The 25,071-nt window shown below is 42.1% G+C and overlaps 3 non-coding genes and 7 pseudogenes across 3 annotated transcripts; 1 reads left to right on the top strand and 9 right to left on the bottom strand.

Moving 5' to 3' along the window:
• Positions 1–15,610: 15,610 nt before the first annotated feature.
• Positions 15,611–15,723, top strand: trnal-caa (transfer RNA leucine (anticodon CAA)). The gene is made up of 2 exons: positions 15,611–15,648; positions 15,678–15,723. It is a non-coding gene; the product is annotated as a tRNA-Leu (tRNA).
• Positions 15,724–19,408: 3,685 nt separating this feature from the next.
• Positions 19,409–19,527, bottom strand: LOC148667974 (5S ribosomal RNA; annotated as a pseudogene).
• Positions 19,528–20,064: 537 nt separating this feature from the next.
• Positions 20,065–20,183, bottom strand: LOC148667973 (5S ribosomal RNA; annotated as a pseudogene).
• A 537-nt stretch (positions 20,184–20,720) lies between these two features.
• Positions 20,721–20,839, bottom strand: LOC148667972 (5S ribosomal RNA). The gene has a single exon (XR_015937490.1). It is a non-coding gene; the product is annotated as a 5S ribosomal RNA (ribosomal RNA).
• A 537-nt stretch (positions 20,840–21,376) lies between these two features.
• Positions 21,377–21,495, bottom strand: LOC148667971 (5S ribosomal RNA). Its single transcript, XR_015938059.1, has one exon. It is a non-coding gene; the product is annotated as a 5S ribosomal RNA (ribosomal RNA).
• Positions 21,496–22,032: 537 nt separating this feature from the next.
• On the bottom strand, positions 22,033–22,151 carry LOC148667970 (5S ribosomal RNA; annotated as a pseudogene).
• Positions 22,152–22,688: 537 nt separating this feature from the next.
• On the bottom strand, positions 22,689–22,807 carry LOC148667969 (5S ribosomal RNA; annotated as a pseudogene).
• A 537-nt stretch (positions 22,808–23,344) lies between these two features.
• LOC148667968 (5S ribosomal RNA) lies at positions 23,345–23,463 on the bottom strand (annotated as a pseudogene).
• A 537-nt stretch (positions 23,464–24,000) lies between these two features.
• LOC148667967 (5S ribosomal RNA) lies at positions 24,001–24,119 on the bottom strand (annotated as a pseudogene).
• Positions 24,120–24,655: 536 nt separating this feature from the next.
• LOC148667966 (5S ribosomal RNA) lies at positions 24,656–24,774 on the bottom strand (annotated as a pseudogene).
• Between the last annotated feature and the right edge of the window lie 297 nt (positions 24,775–25,071).

The raw sequence follows: 25,071 nt of genomic DNA, 5'->3' as shown, positions 1-25,071 counted from the left end.
AGAATTCATTTATGCTCTCGATGCATCCTTAGTTAGAATATTTAAAATTACGACACAGATTTGTTGGAGAACTTGACAAGCAAAAAAGACAGTTGGACAGCATGATTATGCTAGGACTGTACATTTGTATTTTAATACTTTTGTATATTTATCTCAATTGTAATATACATGTAACCATAAATGCTGTTCTATGTAAATACATTTTGTTATATTTTATCATATTTTAGCTGAGGGCACAAGGGGGTCTATTATACCTTCCGAAACTTCCAAGACAACTATAACAGAGGCTCATATTTTAATATAATTTGCTTTAAAAGAAAAACACAATTTGTACGATATCATCCCTCAATATCGACGTTCAAATGAAGGATTTAAAGAAGCAACAGCGATAGGAGAGTACATTGATTTTGGACCAATGTTTGCATCTGAACAATCCTTCCTCTTGGAAAGAAGAAAAAACAGGTATGTTTTGAGTCTCATGATGATGCTCTTCTGGAAAAAAAAAAAACAGTGCAAATTTGTTTCGGATGTATTTTGGATAAAATTATCATCGAAAATAAATTTGATCAGTTGAATGCAGTCGAAACTTTTGACATTTTATATGATGACAGGACGTACATTTAGGACTCAGTACCGATAACGCTGCTGATATTGATGGAGTAGAAATTAAGTGTATTGGCAATTTTATCTGAGGCAAGAAGTACTAGAACACCTCCTATAAAAATGTTAGGATTCAGAGCAAGAAATATTTTTCCACTTCACCCAATGGTATTGCATTAACGAGGCTGAAGCTGGCTTCTTATTCGCCAGCTTCTTCTTCTGCCTTAAATGCTGCTGCTGTGATGTTATGCCGCCTTTCGCCTGTAGATGGCTCTCTACAGTAATTTTTAAAAGTACTAATCGGGATGGATTACTGTATTTATCCTCAGTAAATGGGAATATGTAAGTAGTGACTATCCAAATAACATTTTTGTGTGAAACACATTTCAGAAAATTGTAAACCAATTTTCAAAACTCACAATAACACAAACACAATAAGTAAATAAGACAAAGGCAAAACATAAGTTCACAGGCTCTTTCTGCATATTTACCACGACCTTGCCTTCTGATCATAAAAAGTCTTAAAATCTTGCATATTACAAGAACTTTTTAATATAAATGGGACATTTAGAACATGACATATGAGAATATATGGTTAACCGAGGATGAGCAACGGGTGATTGCACTTTTTGCTTCTTGCTATAAACCTACCCCCTGGTTATAAAAACATCTAAAAATTCTGACACTGAGGTGTGAGAGACAATGGAACAGACTATCAAAATCCTGAACTTTAGGAAATTTTACTGTGCCATTTTTTTAAATATGACCCTGTGAACATGGCATGTCCCTCCTTCCTCATTACCAAAACATCTCAATGTTCCGACACTACAGATGCAGCCATTCAAAATGGGTGAGGTATTTCGCAGCATACCCCGGTGGGCGTGTCGCAGTATCACGCGGTATCACGCAGTTAACGTGCGTCACGTGGTTAACTATCCGGCGTCGCCTTGTAAAACCGCCAGGGGGAGCTTAACCTCTCATGTACAGCATTTGAACCTTTAATTTTGAACTGTGTATTACAGCATGTTAATCATCAGTCATTAAAATGTTGGTATATTTTATGAAAGCAAGATTGCTCAGTTGGACAAAAGTACACAACCTACCTTTATCAGAAATATTTATGCATCAAAGCCTTTACTGAAGATATTACTAATAGTATTAATAATGAATGACTTTGGACAAGCTGTATACTCAAAGTATAATTTCTTTAGCACATTTGTACAAGCACTTGGAATCTGTCCAAGCCATACTTTGTCAGGCATTTTGTTTTACTTCAACGGGCATAAAAACTTCCTTGCTTTTAACAGGGCGTTTCATAATTTCTAACTACGAAAATGATTTAAAATGAGACACCTATCATTCAACTAGAGCTTAAAATATCACAAGGATCCTCAAGAGCACAGCAAATAGTGTATTAAAAGACACTTGTATTTATCAACGCTTTCTTTTCCGTATACCAGATTTTATGGAACCACTGCAGAGGGGTGTCAAATGCGGCACTTTAAAGGAAAAATACACACCGGTATTCCATCCAAGTACTTAACTAGCATGTGAAATAGCGTGTGAAAAAGTGGTAGTATTAAGCTTTTCTGCTAATATAATATGGAATCGCGTATCTAAAGAATTTAATAACGGTATTCGTGTGCTGCGACAGGGCTGTGTAGGGCTGTTTCGCCTGCCTGTTCGTGCAAGCTGTCTTGTAGCCAACTGGTCTATGTGCGTGACTACCAACTGGCAGGTTGTGTGTTTGAATCCAGCTGGTGCTGGACTTTTCTTTTAACAAACATTTCTTCGAAAAAATAGGTAAGCGATATTATGAACAATCAATTGACTTTTATATTTCAAAATATCGCAACATGATCGATATTTGCGATATTTTGAACATATCTTCCCTTCTGACAGTGGTTCCTGCTTCTAGTGTGTGTGTGTGCAACAGAGTACATTTTTATAGAGAAATGGAGGCTGGACAGTATGTGTTACAATATAAACATTTATATTGATTTAAATCGTGTATGATTTAAATCGCAAACGTGTGTTTAATTATGTGTTTTTTAATCATAATCAGGCTAATGCATTTCTACATTTTCTGTATGAACCAGCTTAGAGGTTCATACAGAAAGACAGCTTGTGTTTAAATTGAGTGTAAGGTAATTTATGCTTCTAAAGTCATGGTCAGCATTTATTGTACTGTGCTGTAAACTTTTTCTGTGCCTAGTCACATTATTTTATAGCGTTTTTATTGTGTTATTAAATCCGGTGGCGCTGTGTGTTAGTTTCCTGACTCCCGTTATTTAAACTGCAACACTGATCATTCATCTCTAAATAAACTTTATTTTATATAGCGTTTTAACCGAATAGGTAATTAGATTGCTCATAAACCTAATCGCTTTTTCTACATAAACACAGCGTGATTGCTCTCTGAAAATGCTTTCCGTTAAAGCGATTCTATTGAGGGAGTAGCCCAGCTACCACTTAACACTGTACTTCCTACTTTGAATACCTGTGAGAATGGTTTAATTCGTCACAGCCAGCACTCCGGGAGTTCATATTGCTTGATTAATTTTAAAAACTAAGTTATAAATGCAAACGCTTCCTCGGTGCGCTGCTCTGGTACGCTGGGTCTTACACAGTGCCTGTCGGCAGTAAGCGTTACAATATACATACCCAACACTGCTTGTACCCATCTGTCATGCAAATAAAACACCTTGAATTGAATTGAATTGAGGGAGAGAGGGGGGTAGTGGGACAGAGATACTGTAGACAGACTCAAGGCAAATAAGATACTTATGGGTACGCAGGCATTCACGACAGCAACATACGAAATGTTTGCACGTATTGTATAGTTAAGTTATTACTTGGTTTTCAAAGTGCAACGAAATACAATATTGTTGTTGCTGCTGTTCTGGTTGTTTTTATCCCGTAAAGCGTTTTGACTATTGCCTTTCATATCTGACACCAGTGAAGTAAAAGGGGTGTCTAAAGGGGTGATTTCAGACCACATTTTAGTTACTTTATTTTGTTTACTTTTAACATTTCTGTAATTTACAGTAGATGTCACAATAGAAGCCCGAAGCCTATTATACTCAGTCTAGCCTTGGATCCTCTGAGTCCCATGACTCAGTCTTGTCTGCTTTCCTAGAATAAAACCAGTTAAGTCTTGTGTACTATGCAATTTATATTTTCCTATTCCATGCATTCCCTTAATGTTTAGAGTTTACTATATTCTCCAGACTCAAACACATAAGTACTAATAGCTCTGTCCCTTTAGGAGACTCTTTGCAGTACTGTCCCACTACCCCCATGAATTCTTTAGGTTGGGTCTAATATTTTCCAGTAATATACAGAATGGCATACAAAATGTTGTCAGGCAGGTAACAGAAAAGAGAAAAATATAAATATTTCCATTTTACAGACGTTCACACATTTATAACATTTCGGCTCAATAAAAAGCTAACCCAATAATTAAATGTGATAAAGTATAGTTTGGATGTTTATACATTCATGTTAATCGTATTCTTGATTTATTTCAATAAGTGTTCATGTTTCATTTGCTAACTTAGAGCATATTGTGCAATGAAGATTAAAATAGTAGCGTGACAAGTGACTTCCTTCTCTCAGTGGAAATTAAAAGGTAGCCTGATAAATTATAAGACAGTAAGAAAGGTTCCAATCAGGAGGAGACAATTCTTTCCATTTTTTTGGTTTGATTGCTGGTAGCAAACTGATCTGAGGATCTACTCCAGCTCTTTCTCTTTTTATCATACAGTAAATTTTATTTTCTTGCTTTCTGAAACACAATATAACAAAAAATAACCTCACAAACTCAAAGAAAAAATCCTTGCTCCCCCCCTCCCCTTGGCAGTACTTCCTCCCATGCTTTTAACTAAGGACATCTAAAATACTGTCAAACAGCTACAATGGTATCTCTGTACAAGGCTTTGACTGTGTCAATCACAGCACCTACCGTTCCCTTACCAGCAACAACATGGATTCTAACACTCAGACATTAAAAAAGTCAGGCCAAGAGAGAAAATACCGAGCTTTACAACATGGGGTACCAGTAACATTTTACCCACAGTAGACTCACCAACCAGATGTGTTTCAGTTTCTGTGATAAGCCTAGATTAATCATATCCTCTCCTCTAGTAGGAGCACCAAGTGTAAACATGTAACGTCCCTATTAAAAATAATGGCAAAACAGAAGTTCACTCTTTCTAGAACATACCTTCCTATGGGCACTCCTAAAATGTATAAAATAGTGTCCACAGCATCTCATAATAGAGGCAAATGGGGAACTACAAACTCATTTCATACAATGCCATCCATGAGGGGTTAAATACACCCTGAGAGAAATTAATTTCTGGATAATTCAACGGCTATGATTTCTGGAATATGTATTATCCCAAATATTTTCACAAGAAATTGAATCATTTCAATGAATCTGTGCCATTCAAGTACCTACTCCAGACAGTAACCACTGCTAAGGGTTTATATGAAGCTTGCATTAAAAGACTTTAAAAAAATGTCATGTTCCCATAAAAAAGTCATGCCTTGGAGTATAGACTCAAACTGCAAAATAAACACATACAGAAAGAAAGTATTTGTATTGTAATTGCAAATCCTGGTATGAGTGATTGGTATGACTTTCCTCATTACAAATCTCTTATTAGAATTTAAATTTCTATGTAACTCCAGGTCAGAACAGAGAAAATGTAACCGCCTTAAGGAGTTTACGATTATGAAAAATAGAAGGATAAGCATGATACGTATGTCTTCTGTCATTTTCTAAGTCATGTTACTGAGCACCAAATCTTATTGAGAATATGAATCCATTTAAGGTTTATACCATTAAAGTAAAAGTTTATTCCATGCTGAAAATGTTTGTACCAGACTTTTTTGAGGCCTGTTTAATTGTGTCTGAAGTCTAATGTTGTAAATTTTATTGTTAAAAAGATCCATGAAAATGTCACTACTAAAGTTAGCTGGTACTGTTGGTATTGTAAGTGGCAAGTAGAGCTCATAGTTTACCGCTCCTGTCTTTCTGAGCAAGGAAGAGCTCTGCAACATATCTTTATGGAAGCGACCCTTTAAGAACAAAACAAATTCCATAATTTGGTAACACCATGGCTGAGTCATTCATGCCTACCTCAGACATTGTACTACACTCATACTGTAAGTACTTCACACAAGTGCCAGACATCTTTTTCAACTTTCACTTTTGCAAGTGACAGAACTATAACAATAATTTATTATTAATTACTGGCAAAGGATTGTGTACAGCATATAAAAATATCTCACATACACATACTGTATATCATTAAAACCTACACTTGTTCTTTCAAATCTATAAACAATAGTTTTATATATTTATTTATTGGAAACTAGCAAGTGCACAAAAACCAGGTAGACAGTTGGTAATTCTGTTTGATAGGTATGCTCAGTATTATATCAGGGCAGTACCAGGACCGTTCCACACTCTGTAATGACTATAGGTTATTGTGAAGTTAAAGGGAACTTCAGAGATTGTGCACTTTAAAATTATAAAGTGTTTAATAACCTTGCAAGGGTTTGTTGCTTTTAGTTATCTGTCACAACTTTTTTTTTCCTTTGAGCAGGAGAAAGCCTGGATGAATTTATGAGAGATTTAAATGGTTGAGCATGTGAGTTTGAGGTAACATGCAAATGTGTGTTTCATGCATGAAGCACGAGATATGATATGGCGGCAGATGGTTCACTGAAATTGCTGCTGCAGACAATACAAGGTACAGTATAAAGCTACTGTAACTGCTTATCATTTTTGTCAGAAGTATGAGATTTTATTTTGAAGATGGGTACAGTACAAAACAAATGTTTTCACATTAAAGGACACATCAGTCTTCTGCATTTGGAGAAATTAGCTTTCTAATGTAAAGTATTGAGATTATTTTATTTCAATGAAAGTTCCTCCAAAATTTAACTTCTGGACATATACTAGAGAAATTGAAGATTGAAGACTTTTGTTCAATGTTACATGTTGTGGCCTGAAAAAAGACACAGGCACATCCTTGCTTGTGACCTAATCTTCTTGCTGAAGTGTCAAGAAATTCTGCTAATAGGCAAAATCCCTACTCAGCAAGCTGAGTGAATTGTTATGTGTAATGTTCAACCGTATCCATAAACTTTGGATAAATTAATTGCTTTGGAAGTACAGGGGTATGACTCATATTCATTCTATTCTATTTCACCACAAAAGCCTGGCAGAACACTGAAGTGCTTTGTGAACAGCTGTTGTGAATGGGTATGAGTTACTAGTAGACTAGCTAGCAGCCATATCACCCTGCAACTCACAACTGGCAACCCACTGAAACTAAGCAGTTGTGAGTTCCTGGATGGGAGACCTCCTGGGAAATCATAATCAGGCTAATGCATTTCTATATTTTCTGTATGAACTAGCTTAGAGGTTCATACAGAAAGACAGCTTGTGTTTAAATTGAGTGTAAGGTAATTTATGCTTCTAAAGTCATGGTCAGCATTTATTATTGTACTGTGCTGTAAACTTTTTCTGTGCCCAGTCTCATTATTTTATAGCGTTTTTATTGTGTTATTAAATCCGGTGGCGCTGTGTGTTAGTTTCCTGACTTCCATGTCACATGGTCTGTGATTGAATCCCATGGAACTATGACTTTATTTTTTAACAAACATTTCTTTGAAAAAATGAAACGTTTCCCTTGGTCAGAGATTAAATAAAACCTCACTCGCACCAAACAAATTTATATTTCTAAATATCACGACATGATCGAATTTAAGTCTTTTTAATAACAATGAATAGTCACCTATGCTTTACAAAATATACATTTATATTGATTTGAATCGTGTTTTGATTTAAATCGTAAAAAACACATAATTAAACACGCGTTTGCGATTTAAATCAGAACACGATTAAATCAATATAAATGTTTATATTGTAACGCATACTGTCCAGCCTCCATTTCTCTATAAAAATTTACTCTGTTGCACACACACACACAATAGAAGCAGGAACCGCTGTCAGAAAGGAAGAAGGTGACTATTCATTGTTATCAAAAACGACTTAGAATCGATCATGTTGCGATATTTTGAAATATAAAAGTCAATTGATTGTCCATAATATCGCTATTCTATTTTTTCGAAGAAATGTTTGTTAAGAATATAGTCCAGCACTGGCTGGATTTGAACACACAAGCTGTGCATTGTTAGTCAGGCACATAGACCAATAGGCTACAAGACAACTCGCATGAGCAGGGAGGCGAAACAGCCCTACACAGCCCTGTCGCAGTACACGAATATAATCATATCGTCATTAAATTCTTTAGATATGCGATTCCATATTATATTCCCTATTAATCTCTTTAGTTAAAGACTTCGATGCTTAAAATGTTTAGGGAGAAATGGAATACTGGTGTGTATTTTTTTCTTTAAAGTACCAAGACCAGCTATACACAGTACTGTATGTTTATGTTCCAAAATTAATATAGTTTATGGCCTTCACACGCGTTACAGTATGCTCCTATTCTTTTTCTGCTCAGCTACTAAGATTTCCCTTCAGTGGTAAAATTCAATATCTACAACGGGCACAGTAAAGACATTTACTGTACAGTAAGTCTTTCTACGACAGATCAACGGACCACGAGTGCCCCTGTCGGTCAACCGATCACGCACCGCGGTACCCCGCGTCATCTTACGTCATGATACGCGACACCGCAGCCAATTACCTGTGGTACGTGTCTGTACCGCTCACTTTGAATGGCTGCATCTGTATAGTGAACAAAATAGCACCCCTTCTGCTGAATTACTTTTTCCCTCCTTCCTCGTTACCAAAACATCTTAGTATTCTGACACTAAGGTAAGAGAGACAAAATCACTCATCACGAACATTTGTAATTACAAAACTTCACTGTTGCATTTCTGCGTTGTGACATTCTGAACATGGCATGTTAAAGTATATAGAAAACCTAGATCAGAACAGGCTAAATGTAATTCATAGTGATTTATATTTTTTTAATTCTTTCTAAATGAAAAAATATGTTTTTCAGTGATTATGACACTTCGGTTTTACATAAAATATGCTTCAATGCCAAAATAAATAATAATGGAAAAAATACCCACAGTGGACATTCATAGTTGTGATTATAGGAATGTTATATATCAGGTGGGTAGCTGTGTCAGCATGCGTAGGCTGCAAAGGAAAAAGTAAAGGATTATTCCATGCTGAAAAGAGAAGAAAGGAAACATAACGTGTTGGCCGTGGAGCCTTCTTCAGGTGTGAGAAAGACAGGGCAGTAAGCAAAGATAATTTCCTTTATCTTTGCTTGCTGCAGTTTATCTTTGATTACAACATCAAGAACGTTAGGAATTTTTACGGCTATCAGCTCCACATCAACATCCTTTTATAACTAACCTCATCAGATCCCTTTACTCCCAACTCTTCCAATTTCTCACTTCAGAGAAGGATAAAAAACTCAATCATCCTCTACAAAGAAAAACCACCTACGACCTCCACCAATCCTAACCTTGTTTTTACTATACCCTCTGACCTTTCCCTTTCACCCCTTTGCATCCTCAGCTAACATATTTTAAAATTACAATATACTGTATAGTATTTATGTTTAAAATTAAGGTAAATATGTCAAAATATCAAAATCCAACTGCACAGTGCTATCGTAACAATGCTTGTCAAGTTCTCAAACAAACCTGCATTGTATTTTTAAAATATTTCAGCAGAGGATTCAACTGGAGTATAAATGAAGATTCGACTATATTTTTTCTTGGGTGAATATGGTTTTCTGGGGAGTTGCAATGTTGGGCATTATTGGACATTTCCCGGTGACCCTGACACGTGTTAAACACTCGCATTTCCTGCAAATATTAAAATGGTTATGGCTTCGCTGAGAAATCTAATTGACTGAAGACAACGTTTACATCGCAGAAGAAACGCGTCCCCGGGTGGACGCAAACCACCAACCTTTCAGTTAACAGCCAAACGCGCTAACCGATTGTCCCACAGAGACTGGCGGATGGGTACTTCTCTCGAATCACAAGTTTTCGGTTAAAAAAAATATCTTACCGTTTATTTTGCCAGCCGGTAATATTTCTTCTGCACTGATAACCAAGAATTGAATTTCATTTTTCGCAAGCTGTGTGAATTTAATCAAAAACAAGTTTTCCAGAAAGGAAATTAACACCTGCATTTAACGAAATTAAGCCCTTTGTGATTGCCCGAAATGGACCGGGGTAAAGTTAGCTCGAAGTTCGAAAATGATTTTGGCACGCCTGTAGCGCTTTCACGAAACCTCTTAGAGTTGCGAGAATGCTTGTTTTGTGTATAAAATACATTGTGGATGCTTTCTCAGCCTTTACTTTTTCGATTTTATGACATTTTTTTGACCATGCACGAATATTCTTTTGTCCATATCTTCGCAATGGAAGCACAGAACGCCGTCAAACCAAATGCATTTTAAAGACCACGACTTGTGGATATTTCCACAGCCTTTACATCAAACTATCAGTGAGCTAATTATCTTTTTTTAAACCTCCGGTTTTTCATCGATGCGTAATTACGCACGAACTGGAACCCGGGGGACCGCTGTGTGCACACGTTCACAACGCGAGAAATACTGTTCAATACGGCTTCATGCGAAAAACCCATATATGACCATAGGAAGCAGAACAGCGCAGTCTCCCATTACCCAGACTGTAAGCACGGGAATAAAGCTTTGTTTGATTTCTGAAACCCTTCCTTTACGCCCTGTTTTCATTCAGGTAAGGGTCAACTATATTCACAATACTACTGACAGCAGGAAGATTAAAATATTCTTTTCTCAGCAGCTTATTAAAAACAGCTCCCATGATGTTCAAACCGATTTTTTACACAGAACACTGACACAGCTTTGCATTTTGAATCTCTTTTTCTCATGCTTTTATTTAATATGGCACAATGCACTGGGATAGGGGTATTCTGTTCACAAACCAATAGCATTTAAACCACAGCACCCACAATGCAGCAAGTGTTTTGGACACTAAGCAGGTCCTCTGACTTTTCCCAGCTTTGTTTTGGGTTGTGGAACCTTTCTTTATATTTTTTAGGATTTTCTGAAGATAACACTACAGGTAATACACTGGGATAGGTGGGTCATCTTCATGGCTCAATAGCATTTCAAATACAGCACCCGCACTGCTGAAACCAAGTGTTTTACACACCAGACAGGCCCCAGAACCTCGTACAACCTTGCTGTGGCTGTGGCCCCTTTCTTTATTTTTTTTATGATTTTCGGATCATAAGATTGTAGGTTCGACTTCTAGCTGGTTCGTGTAAATTTTAATCAGGCTCTTCAGTAATAGATTATGTAATGAACCACACCTGAAAGCGAACGTTGGGTCTGTTTCCTTAGTTTTCCAGCATGAAATAGCAAATCGTTACAAAAAGCACCAGCTAATGTCCAATAGCAGTTTTTTTTTCAAATTACATTTTCAGGTTTAAGACACTGTTTAATAAAACAGTGTCCTTAAAATCTCCAACTTTCAGGTTTGTTTTACTTTATAATAAAGGAGATCTGAAACTTCCAGGATTCCATTCTCTGATGTAGCTGTCTCTAAAGAAGGGGGTGATGATTCACAGATGTGAACCGTGCCTTTTCTCTTGTATTCAAGGGTATTCGCTGCGTAAGCTCCTAAATGCGTGTTCTTTATTACTCTATTTTGTGTAGATTATCTATGTGGTGTACAGATAGAACTCAACTACATGGTATGAATTCCATGTTCAGCACAAGCAGAACTTGAAAAACTAATAGCTGACCTCGACATGATTTGAACACGCAGCCTTTTGATGTGAAGTCAGAAGCGCTTCCGTTGTGCCACGAGGTCACGCCAAACAGCTACTTTTAAGCCCCCATCAGCGTCGTGAATTTTTTTTTCCTCCTGTGAGGAGTGCCGCTCTCCCAAAGAGAGTCTCTTCTTCCCAGACCACATTTTATTCTTGCCTCACAGCTCTTGAGCAGGTGTTGTTCTCGACAACAGATCCAGGAACACTGATTGTTTTTTTTTCATTAAGTACCCCATGGTGCAACGGTAGCACGTCTGACTCTAAATCCGGAAGTTGAGTGTTTTAAGTACATGGGAGTCAACTGATACTGAACAGGTTCTGCTGCTGAACCTGCAGCCTTCACCATAAGGTCCAATTCCCCAGCCTTCTGACCTTATATGTCCATCCCTTCTCGTCAAAACACAGAAATCGCAGTATAGAATGAAAAAACTCCAATAAATCTCAGCTGCTGTTGGTAATTTTCCTTTAAAAACAAATGAATCTCCAAAACTTTTACGGAGTGTATCACTTGCACTGAGACCGAGACGTGTTAAGCTGTACATGAGTCTTTGTGGCTCGGGTGTTAACCAAAAGGGTGGTGGTTTGAGCCCTCCCAGGGACGCTATGAGCCTTTTAATGAACACAACCTCCTCACTTCATTTCTCCACGGGCGGTCTCGTACCGCAATCAAATACAGAGCCTGTAGGGGGCAATAAGCTTGCAAATATAGCTCGCTGTGTATATATGAAGAAGCAGAGGTTAGTTTCTCATCTGCATGTTGCAGAGCCTTACGAAACTCGTACCAACAGCTGGGGTTTGATCCCTGCACGGGCTATTAGTTAAAAGGCCATTGTAAATGACGTGTAACAGATTTTCCAGCTGGCTTTTCTGTTTCACACTAAATTGCAATCTTGAAACTAAAAGAATAAGAAATATGGAACACAACTGTTGTTCCCCAAGAAGGAAAGCTGTTCTACACTGATGTCACTCCTTTTAATAAAATCCAGATTGTGAAGACATCTCCGTCCTATCAAAAGAAAATGTTAAATGTTGGAAAGCACACTCTCAATCCATCTGTATATTTGATTTTTGCCATCCATTCAAGGGTGCTTGGTGCTTTACAAACAAATCATTTCAGGGAAGAAACTTAGTTTAGTGAGCTACTGTTGTATTTTCACTGATTGAATTTGATCTTTGTACTCTCTTTGCATTCTCATATATAATATTTCAGAATTACAGTTCAAATTTGTTGGAAAACTTCACAGGCATTATTAGGTTAGCACTGTACAATTGTATTTTAATATCTTGGTATATTTACCTTCATTTTAATATAGAAGTAACCATAAATGTTGTTATTTTGTACTTTTGTCGCACTTTTTAAAACATTTTAGCTGAGGATGCACGGCGACAAGTGCATGATATTATTCCTTGATATCGATGATCACTTGAAGGATTTGAAGAAACTATCAAAGAAACAGCAGCAATAGCAGATGATTTTGTTTTTTTAACCCATCTTTACACCTCAATAATCCATTTGTCCTTGAAAAAAAGAAAAGACAGGCATGTTTTGAGTTTTGAGAGGAATGATCCTCTTCTCGTTCAAAAATAAACGTATAAATTTGATTGCTTCAGTAGAATTTTGGATTTTCTTTAGAAGATCTCACAAAGTATTGCCAGGATCTATATTTAGTGTTCAGTAGTGATAACACTGCTGATATTGATGGAGTAGAAATCTATGATGTATTGACAGCTTTATCTGAAGCAAAAAGTCCTAGAACGCTGCCAATGAAGTTTTGGGATTCATACCAAGAAATACCTTTTGTTTTCCCACCCAAAATGCTACTATTACAATACACATTATGCAAACATTACCAGTTTTAGTAGCTTCTGGGTGCAATTTTCCAAACCTGAAACTAATTACAAATTATTTAAGATGAACCATGTCCAAAAATTGTAAATCAGGATTAATATAATATCAACTGAAATTACTACAGAAGAAAATATTTAACTGAAATATCAATAAGACTATGCAAGCCTAAAAAGTAGAACAATTCAATTCATATAACTTTTATTTGTTATTTTTTTACAAATGGGCTCACACACTGGAAAACACTAACATTTCCTCTTTATTAGAGAATGTGAATAACAGTTTAACCCAAAATGTTTTTAATTGTGATTTTGTTCAAATTCAATCATCTATCTATAGTGAGAAATTAATAAGAAAGTAAGAAATTGTGTTATTTCATAAACTGTAAGACATGGAGACATTGACAGGTTATAACCTTTGCTTTGTGTTTTAACATAAGTGTTCAGGATCCAAGCCCATGTTCGGACAGTTGTGTTTCTCTTGTAATCATCAAATGTCATTGTTTTGTCCGTCAGTTTCTTTCTTGAGTTGTACCATGGATATTTTATACCATCAATACTTTTCATGCTCTTTTGCATTTTCCTTCACATATGGAAAAGAACTCAAGGCGTTCTTGTCACTGTGCTACACAGTACAGGATATGCTGTGAGGAATTCGCGCAGCTTTCAGCGGAATCCAGAGGGAGGACTCGCTCGGTGAATGATCTCTCAGGAAATCCCGGGTGAGATTCAACATCCCGGGTGAGGTTTTTCTGCACCAGCCACGACAAGTTTGAAGACGTTCTCTGGATTTCCTGAATGTGACTTTAAATTAGTTCACATTCTTTGGTAGTTAACAGAACTAAATGCTTTGGAGGTACATTTAAAACTGCAGAGAACACTGTAGCACTTCGAGTTTAATTGTGTAAACCTGGCTCTCTATGAACACGAGCAAAGAGTTCTCACTCAACAGAAGACTGCGATGTGAGCACAGTAACATAAAACACTTGGAGATGCCAGAGATTGAACCCGGGACCTCATACATGCAAAGCATGCACTCTACCCCTGAGCTATACCCCCGACATAGAAGGCTGTGGAAGTGACTTAGAGATGTGCAGGTGCTCACAGAACACAATCCATCTTTTGCATCTTTTAAGTGCTCTTGATTAAACTATGCATAGAAAAACAGCGGTACTGATGATTTTCATGGACTGATGCACACTTGTTCTGTACAACTCCAGTGATAAAACCTTGTCTGTAAATATTGTAGAACGTAAAAGGGTGAAACAACGCTCCAACCGCAGGAATGGTAACAGAAAGGATCATTTTCTTATTTAATACGTCCTTTTGAGATGCCTTGTCAACGCACACAGACGTCAGAGCTGAACAAATATTTTGTACACAAGACGGCAGTGCGATATTAGAATTCCTGTCTTCTTGATGGATTCAGACTCTTTCTCAGAGGTCCATGCTTGCCAAATAACTTTACAGCTGTAGCGGCAATGCTTATTAATAAGACAGAATTAAGCGTTGCTGTGCTTTCCTAAATGAGGCCCCATCTCACTCTCCCTCTCTGTGGTGCAGCCACAGAGAAAGTATTCATGCAGGCTGATTTAAGATGTTTTCTTCTGATAAGGGACAGCTCCCAAACGGAGATCCACTTAGCTAAGCCTGGCTATCATGATCTATGGTCATCCATTGGCGCCTATCTGTCTAGGGAGTGCCGAATGGACATCTGGACTGCATTCCTAAGTGTCAGGAGTAAGTGACTCATATCTCACCTTGATCAACCAATCAGGGATTGGCAGGGGGTGGTAACACCACGTGGGTCTCCAATGCCTCCAATGTATTTCTGATGGAGTGCTATGAGCAAAGATTTAATAAGCTACTCCTGCCGATGATTCAGTTTAAAGAAGTAAAAGCTTTGCAAATAAAGGCAACTCGCTACCACAGCCAATATTAAATGTACTTGGTGGCACATTACCATTTGCATTTGCTCAAAAGTGATCTGGCAGACGTTGTTCCCTACGTAAAGCTGAAAGCGCCAAAGAGCATTTCCATTGAGAAAAAAAAAATCTGCCTTGATGTTAAACATAGAGAGCCTGCTTTTTAGAAGTTCTCCCTCTAAACACCTTGTGCAGCCTCCCGACAGACTAACAAAAAGCGCCTTTTCACCAACTCAATTTATAATACGCCCCTCAAAACTCACAACCGAATAACAATCCACCCGTATATTTGATTTTCAAGATCCATTCAAGGCAACTTGGCTCTTCGTAAGCAAATAATTTCAGGGAAGAAACTCAGTTTAGTCAACTACTGGTGCATTCAGCACAGCACTTGCTCTTGCTTGTCAGGGTGGCCGAGTGGTCTAAGGCGCCAGATTCAAGGACATGTGTCTTTCCAGTGGGCTTGGGTGTTCTGGTCTCCAAATGGAGGCGTGGGTTCAAATCCCTCTCCTGACAGCTTCTGTTTCTACCTCTCTTGAATTGTTCCAGTGCTAGCTGACAGTGAATGACTGAAATATAAAAGCAACAGAAGAAAGCAAGCAAGTCAGTGCAATTTATGAGTATTCTGCACTGTTAAAATGCACAGGTTTTCATACTTTTTGGAATTCATAGCTCAAGAAGTGACTCCTGTTTCATTTTCTATTCACCAACTTGATTTGCATTCCGCCCTCACACCTCACAACAGAATAACAAACGGCTGTTTCGAACGGAGTTTAATGTCGGTTTTTTACTTTATTAGAGAGAGGCACTGAACTTTGGGGAACGTGACATCCACCCAGTATTACTAGTAGGTTGATAAATATAAATGTTCTTTTTCCCCCCGTATGATACCTCGCGAAATATAACGATGGCCAACTCCTTAAGTCGAAATTTAAACCCTTCTCACGCTACAAGACAGTCCGTCAACATCGCCGCGGCCCGAAGCGCGACCTTCGGTATGACGTTGGCGGAAGGGGGTAGGGTAAGTACGTCACAGCCAGGGGAAGCCCCTATCACGTGAGAGGGGTGCGGCGGGCAACTAGCCCACGGGGGCGAAGAGAAGTTGATTTGCGTGGAGTGTGGAAACACTACACGACCGGGCAAGCGAGCCGTTTTTTTTTGTTTTGTTTTTTCCAGAACATCAGAACAACCGCAAAGATGACCATCGATCCACCTCCGGACGTTTCCTTTTTTGTCCTCTTTGGCCTCCAAAATAAAAAAAAAAACTGGGATCCATCGTGGCGTTGCCAAATTAAAACGTCAACCACTTTTCGGGCTTTCGTGCTGTCCATGATGAAACCGTCATGGTTGTGTAAGCATACGTTACGTCACAGACCGGCGGCGCTCGGACGTGAGGAGTGTCGTTACGTTTTTGAAATGGCACGTCAGACAAGATCTCTGACAAGCTCTCCGAAAAACCCAAACCTGTAAAATTCAATTTCAATTCAGTTTTTTTATATAGCGCCTTTCACAACAAGAATGCCCCAAGGCCCCAAACAAAGGAGTTGTTCCACACCCCCGCCACCCTCTGAGTACAGTAGAGCCCCCTGTAATGACTGGAGGAGCTCACCCAGCTGTGTCTGGAGAGAAGCCGGGGTATCGGCTTCAACCACAGGGCTGGGCGGCTTGTTCCCCACCCCCACCCCCTTCTGTGTACAGAAGAGCCTCCTGTCCTGACTCCAGTAGGAAATGTCACCTGGAGGCAACACACCGGCTTCTTTTAACAGATGACCTCGGGAATCGGGAACAACGGAGCTGTGTGCGGCCGTCTGTACGGAGGGGTTCAGCGCGGGGGGGCTCCGGGCTCGGGTCTGGACCCGGAGGGGGGGGGGGACTGTCTGTGTGGAGTCTGCATGTTCTCCCTGTGTTCTCCGGGTCCAAAGACAGGCTTTTGGGCTAATTGGCTTCTGGGAAAACTGGCCCTGGTGTGTGTGTCCTGTGATGGAGTGCTGTCCTGTCCAGGGTGTGTGAGTGAGTGTGTGTTTGTCATGTGATGGACTGGTTCCTGTCCAGGGTGTGTGAGTGTGTGTGTCTGAGTGTCCTGTGAGGGACTGGTTTCCTATCCAGGTTGTGTGTGTGTGTCCTGTGAAGGACTGGTGTCCTGTTCAGGGTGTGTGAGTGTGTGTGTGTGTCCTGTGATGGACTGGTGTCCTATCTAGGGTGTGTGTATGTCCTGTGATGGACTGGTGTCCTGTCCAGGGTGTGTGAGTGTGTGTGTGTCCTGTGAAGGACTGGTGTCCTGTCCAGGGTGTGTGAGTGTGTGTGTCTGTGTGTCCTGTGATGGACAGATGGTACCAAGCCTGGACACCCATGAGACACTGGCTTCCTCAGAAGACTCTCACGGAGGGCACACTGTCCCTAACCCGGGTCCAGAAGAAACTACAGTGATCTATAATTCCTGCGCCTCGGAAGGGTTTATGACGTCTATGTCCGGCGCCCGCGACCGCGGACCGGCGGTTTGGCGTCGCGCTCCGCAGCTCGAGCTTCGGTGCGAGGCAGAGCGGGAGGGAGTCGATGTGGCCTCGGTGCCATCTTTGCTGGTGAGTCAATTGTGACCGTTGCGGTACAATAAACCATCAATAAACCTTTTCCCACCCCGTCCAGTATTTCTGTCGCGGCCCACGTCCCTTACAATCGACAAACTATTAAAAAAAAACAGTAGCCCTTCGCAACATTACACGCCATTTTTTTTATTTTAAACGTCCTCTAGATACGCAGGTGGCTCGATACCTGTCTTATCCTCGCCGGCGTCTTTATACCGGCAAGTGAATTTTATTTGGGGTCCCTCAGAATTGTGACAGAAATGTCAGTGAACCACAATAAAAAACGAAACTTTTTTTTTAAAGGCGGTGAATGGATTTTCTGAGTAACCGTGTAGCGACTAACATAAGGAAAAAAAAGTTGTCTTTTCCTACGAAGACGTTTTGGTACAGGACTTTCTTTAAATATCAGTTGTGCATAGCGTTTTACAAAAAGTTGATGATGATCTTGGAGATAATTGCAAAGGAAAATTGAGATAACTACCAAAACGTTACGTGTGAAACGACAGGACAGAACTTTGAACCCACAAAGAAACAAAGGTATGAAATATTGCCTCGTCATGGGGGGTTGATAATTGTAGTAAGTGTTCCTAATTTTCGTAAAGAAATGTATATTATGGGAGTCACACGTGAGATTTAGTGTATATACGTTTCATATTGTGCATACATACGTGGTTAAAAAGTGGAATGAGTATGATTATAAACTCGTGTGTCCTATAATCAGATAATTTTTGAACAAGCTTTGATTAGACAGGTGAAAAACAACATCAGATCCTTTTTTTAATATATTCTCACGTCTGAATATAAGCTTCTCCCCTCTGGCCAACATTTCAGGGCTCCCAGGTGTAGATCCCAAATTGAAACAAATATTAATTTGTTACCCAGTTAAACAGTTAATAGAAGTGAGTGACCAGGGTAAATAAAGGTGGGTCAGTGTAAACTGTTTATTCTGGACCAGACTTCGTCATGTGTGATATGTCATGACTTCTTATATTAAGTTTTATCTTTATATTTAGTTCTACATGTGTAATAGATGCGATGTGTGTCCATAAAAAGGTTTCTCCAGGGGAAAATCAAGTTCGTTTTAAAACCGTGTTTCCTTTTTAGGGTACGTTTGCATTCCAAGTGTGGGGTTTTTGCCTTTTTATCATATTTTGGATGTGAATCCGTGGTATTTTTGCTGAGACAAGTTGGAGGGATCTGCTCGTGAGATGTCCGCTTGGTCCATTTCTGAGCTCAGTATAAGGTGTAGAAAGCACGACTGTCATCATCACCCGCCTCTCACCCAGGTGTGGAATAATGTTGTGACTATTGCTTCAGCAATAACATGCTGATTGCATGTTTCTAGATGGGTATAACAGAGATCTCAACTACTGAGGGGCCTTATTAATAAAGTCTCCACAGCCGAAGCGCTGTGTCTCTTTTCAGCTGGCGATAAACCTTTCCTCGATCCTTTGCTGACTTGTAAAACTGTTCCTGATCAGAATAAAAAACGCTCCCGCTAATACACAAGCACCCGTGTCTCGCCAAAGCTGACAAATAAACAGACGGACAAGCCGCACTGCACGTGTGAACAGGGGAATGAGCGAGCGAGCGGGGATAGGGCGCCTCCTGCGCTTAAAAGCTTGCAGCACCTGGTATACCCAGGCGGTCTCCCATTTAAGTACTAACCAGGCCCATCCCTTTTTAGCTTCCGAGATCAGACGAGATCAGGCATGCTCAAGGGGGTGTGGCCGTAAGTGAGAGCAAAGCTCGCTGGCACCCTTCTTATTGAGAGGACAGCTCCGTCACCTCTTTTACGACGCTACTTTTTTTCCCTTGCGTTTTTCTCTTCTTCCCACGTTCTCTCTCTTCACTGCCTTCGTCCCCGCTCTATTTCACTTCAGCCTTTCACTCTTGCTTCCTTCCAATGAGGACGGAGCTGCGGGAGAAAGGGCGCTATAGAGGATCGCTGTGGAGAGCTGCTGCTGTGCTTTGACATCTGAGCTCTGTGGAAAACGATCTCAATACAATTCTGAAAAACGCGACTCTCCGAACGCCAGCCGAACAAGTCTCCACAGCCGAAGCGCTGTGTCTCTTTTCAGCTGGCGATAAACCTTTCCTCGATTCTTTGCGGACTTGTTAAACTGTTCCTGATCAGAATAAAAAACGCTCACGCTAATACACAAGCACCCGTGTCTCGCCAAAGCTGACAAATAAACAGACGGACAAGCCGCACTGCACGTGTGAACAGGGGAATGAGCGAGCGAGCGGGGATAGGGCGCCTCCTGCGCTTAAAAGCTTGCAGCACCTGGTATTCCCAGGCGGTCTCCCATCCAAGTACTAACCAGGTCCATCCCTGTTTAGCTTCCGAGATCAGACGAGATCAGGCGTGCTCAAGGGAGTGTGGCCGTAAGCAAGAGCAAAGTTCGCTGGCACCCTTCTTATTGAGAGGACAGCTCCGTCACCTCTTTTTCGACGCTGCTTTTTTTCCCTTGCGTTTTTCTCTTCTTCCCACGTTCTCTCTCTTCACTGCCTTCGTCCCCGCTCTATTTCACTTCAGCCTTTCACTTTTGCTTCCTTCCAATGAGGACGGAGCTGCGGGAGAAAGGGCGCTATAGAGGATCGCTGTGGAGAGCTGCTGCTGTGCTTTGACATCTGAGCTCTGTGGAAAACGATCTCAATACAATTCTGAAAAACGCGACTCTCCGAACGCCAGCCGAACAAGTCTCCACAGCCGAAGCGCTGTGTCTCTTTTCAGCTGGCGATAAACCTTTCCTCGATCCTTTGCGGACTTGTAAAACTGTTCCTGATCAGAATAAAAAACGCTCACGCTAATACACAAGCACCCGCGTCTCGCCAAAGCTGACAAATAAACAGACGGACAAGCCGCACTGCACGTGTGAACAGGGGAATGAGCGAGCGAGCGGGGATAGGGCGCCTCCTGCGCTTAAAAGCTTACAGCACCTGGTATTCCCAGGCGGTCTCCCATCCAAGTACTAACCAGGCCCATCCCTGTTTAGCTTCCGAGATCAGACGAGATCAGGCGTGCTCAAGGGGGTGTGGCCGTAAGCGAGAGCAAGGCTCGCTGGCACCCTTCTTATTGAGAGGACAGCTCCGTCACCTCTTTGTCGACGCTGCTTTTTTTCCCTTGCGTTTTTCTCTTCTTCCCACGTTCTCTCTCTTCACTGCCTTCGTCCCCGCTCTATTTCACTTCAGCCTTTCACTTTTGCTTCCTTCCAATGAGGACGGAGCTGCGGGAGAAAGGGCGCTATAGAGGATCGCTGTGGAGAGCTGCTGCTGTGCTTTGACATCTGAGCTCTGTGGAAAACGATCTCAATACAATTCTGAAAAACGCGACTCTCCGAACGCCAGCCGAACAAGTCTCCACAGCCGAAGCGCTGTGTCTCTTTTCAGCTGGCGATAAACCTTTCCTCGATCCTTTGCGGACTTGTAAAACTGTTCCTGATCAGAATAAAAAACGCTCACGCTAATACACAAGCACCCGTGTCTCGCCAAAGCTGACAAATAAAGAGACGGACAAGCCGCACTGCACGTGTGAACAGGGGAATGAGCGAGCGAGCGGGGATAGGGCGCCTCCTGTGCTTAAAAGCTTACAGCACCTGGTATTCCCAGGCGGTCTCCCATCCAAGTACTAACCAGGCCCATCCCTGTTTAGCTTCCGAGATCAGACGAGATCAGGCGTGCTCAAGGGGGTCTGGCCGTAAGCGAGAGCAAGGCTCGCTGGCACCCTTCTTATTGAGAGGACAGCTCCGTCACCTCTTTTACGACGCTGCTCTTTTTCCCTTGCGTTTTTCTCTTCTTCCCACGTTCTCTCTCTTCACTGCCTTCGTCCCCGCTCTATTTCACTTCAGCCTTTCACTCTTGCTTCCTTCCAATGAGGACGGAGCTGCGGGAGAAAGGGCGCTATAGAGGATCGCTGTGGAGAGCTGCTGCTGTGCTTTGACATCTGAGCTCTGTGGAAAACGATCTCAATACAATTCTGAAAAACGCAACTCTCCGAACGCCAGCCGAACAAGTCTCCACAGCCGAAGCGCTGTGTCTCTTTTCAGCTGGCGATAAACTTTTCCTCCATCCTTTGCGGACTTGTTAAACTGTTCATGATCAGAATAAAAAACGCTCACGCTAATACACAAGCACCCGTGTCTCGCCAAAGCTGACAAATAAACAGACGGACAAGCCGCACTGCACGTGTGAACAGGGGAATGAGCGAGCGAGCGGGGATAGGGCGCCTCCCGCGCTTAAAAGCTTACAGCATCTGGTATTCCCAGGCGGTCTCCCATCCAAGTACTAAACAGGCCCATCCCTGTTTAGCGTCCGAGATCAGACGAGATCAGGCGTGCTCAAGGGGGTGTGGCCGTAAGCGAGAGAAAGGCTCGCTGGCACCCTTCTTATTGAGAGGACAGCTCCGTCACCTCTTTTACGACGCTGCTCTTTTTCCCTTGCGTTTTTCTCTTCTTCCCACGTTCTCTCTCTTCACTGCCTTCGTCCCCGCTCTATTTCACTTCAGCCTTTCACTCTTGCTTCCTTCCAATGAGGACGGAGCTGCGGGAGAAAGGGCGCTATAGAGGATCGCTGTGGAGAGCTGCTGCTGTGCTTTGACATCTGAGCTCTGTGGAAAACGATCTCAATACAATTCTGAAAAACGCGACTCTCCGAACGCCAGCCGAACATGTCTCCACAGCCGAAGCGCTGTGTCTCTTTTCAGCTGGCGATAAACCTTTCTTCGATCCTTTGCGGACTTGTAAAACTGTTCCTGATCAGAATAAAAAACGCTCACGCTAATACACAAGCACCCGTGTCTCGCCAAAGCTGACAAATAAACAGACGGACAAGCCGCACTGCACGTGTGAACAGGGGAATGAGCGAGCGAGCGGGGATAGGGCGCCTCCTGCGCTTAAAAGCTAACAGCACCTGGTATTCCCAGGCGGTCTCCCATCCAAGTACTAACCAGGCCCATCCCTGTTTAGCTTGCGAGATCAGACGAGATCAGGCGTGCTCAAGGGGGTGTGGCCGTAAGCGACACCAAGGCTCGCTGGCACCCTTCTTATTGAGAGGACAGCTCCGTCACCTCTTTTACGACGCTGCTTTTTTTCCCTTGCGTTTTTCTCTTCTTCCCACGTTTTCTCTCTTCACTGCCTTCGTCCCCGCTCTATTTCACTTCAGCCTTTCACTCTTGCTTCCTTCCAATGAGGACGGAGCTGCGGGAGAAAGGGCGCTATAGAGGATCGCTGTGGAGAGCTGCTGCTGTGCTTTGACATCTGAGCTCTGTGGAAAACGATCTCAAAACAATTCTGAAAAACGCGACTCTCCGAACGCCAGCCGAACAAGTCTCCACAGCCGAAGCGCTGTGTCTCTTTTCAGCTGGCGATAAACCTTTCCTCGATACTTTGCGGACTTGTTAAACTGTTCCTGATCAGAATAAAAAACGCTCACGCTATTACACAAGCACCCATGTCTCGCCAAAGCTGACAAATAAACAGACGGACAAGCTGCACTGCACGTGTGAACAGGGGAATGAGCGAGCGAGCGGGGATAGGGCGCCTCCTGCGCTTAAAAGCTTGCAGCACCTGGTATACCCAGGCGGTCTCCCATTTAAGTACTAACCAGGCCCATCCCTTTTTAGCTTCCGAGATCAGACGAGATCAGGCATGCTCAAGGGGGTGTGGCCGTAAGTGAGAGCAAAGCTCGCTGGCACCCTTCTTATTGAGAGGACAGCTCCGTCACCTCTTTTACGACGCTACTTTTTTTCCCTTGCGTTTTTCTCTTCTTCCCACGTTCTCTCTCTTCACTGCCTTCGTCCCCGCTCTATTTCACTTCAGCCTTTCACTCTTGCTTCCTTCCAATGAGGACGGAGCTGCGGGAGAAAGGGCACTATAGAGGATCGCTGTGGAGAGCTGCTGCTGTGCTTTGACATCTGAGCTCTGTGGAAAACGATCTCAATACAATTCTGAAAAACGCGACTCTCCGAACGCCAGCCGAACAAGTCTCCACAGCCGAAGCGCTGTGTCTCTTTTCAGCTGGCGATAAACCTTTCCTCGATCCTTTGCGGACATGTAAAACTGTTCCTGATCAGAATAAAAAACGCTCACGCTAATACACAAGCACCCGTGTCTCGCCAAAGCTGACAAATAAACAGACGGACAAGCCGCACTGCACGTGTGAACAGGGGAATGAGCGAGCGAGCGGGGATAGGGCGCCTCCTGCGCTTAAAAGCTTACAGCACCTGGTATTCCCAGGCGGTCTCCCATCCAAGTACTAACCAGGCCCATCCCTGTTTAGATTCTGAGATCAGACGAGATCAGTCGTGCTCAAGGGGGTGTGGCCGTAAGCGAGAGCAAGGCTCGCTGGCACCCTTCTTATTGAGAGGACAGCTCCGTCACCTCTTTTACGACGCTGCTTTTTTCCCTTGCGTTTTTCTCTTCTTTCCACGTTCTCTCTCTTCACTGCCTTCGTCCCCGCTCTATTTCACTTCAGCCTTTCACTCTTGCTTCCTTCCAATGAGGACGGAGCTGCGGGAGAAAGGGCGCTATAGAGGATCGCTGTGGAGAGCTGCTGCTGTGCTTTGACATCTGAGCTCTGTGGAAAACGATCTCAAAACAATTCTGAAAAACGCGACTCTCCGAACGCCAGCCGAACAAGTCTCCACAGCCGAAGCGCTGTGTCTCTTTTCAGCTGGCGATAAACCTTTCCTCGATCCTTTGCGGACTTGTAAAACTGTTCCTGATCAGAATAAAAAACGCTCACGCTAATACACAAGCACCCGTGTCTCGCCAAAGCTGACAAATAAACAGACGGACAAGCCGCACTGCACGTGTGAACAGGGGAATGAGCGAGCGAGCGGGGATAGGGCGCCTCCTGCGCTTAAAAGCTTACAGCACCTAGTATTCCCAGGCGGTTTCCCATCCAAGTACTAACCAGGCCCATCCCTGTTTAGCTTCCGAGATCAGACAAGATCAGGCGTGCTCAAGGGAGTGTGGCCGTAAGCAAGAGCAAGGTTCGCTGGCACTCTTCTTATTGAGAGGACAGCTCCGTCATCTCTTTTTCGACGCTGCTTTTTTTCCCTTGCGTTTTTCTCTTCTTCCCACGTTCTCTCTCTTCACTGCCTTCGTCCCCGCTCTATTTCACTTCAGCCTTTCACTTTTGCTTCCTTCCAATGAGGACGGAGCTGCGGGAGAAAGGGCGCTATAGAGGATCGCTGTGGAGAGCTGCTGCTGTGCTTTGACATCTGAGCTCTGTGGAAAACGATCTCAATACAATTCTGAAAAACGCAACTCTCCGAACG

Source organism: Lepisosteus platostomus, chromosome 5 (assembly GCF_059453375.1).
Source record: "Lepisosteus platostomus isolate fLepPlt1 chromosome 5, fLepPlt1.hap1, whole genome shotgun sequence".
Classification (NCBI taxonomy): Eukaryota; Metazoa; Chordata; class Actinopteri; order Semionotiformes; family Lepisosteidae; genus Lepisosteus; species Lepisosteus platostomus.
This window is presented reverse-complemented; position numbering and strand designations above follow the sequence as displayed.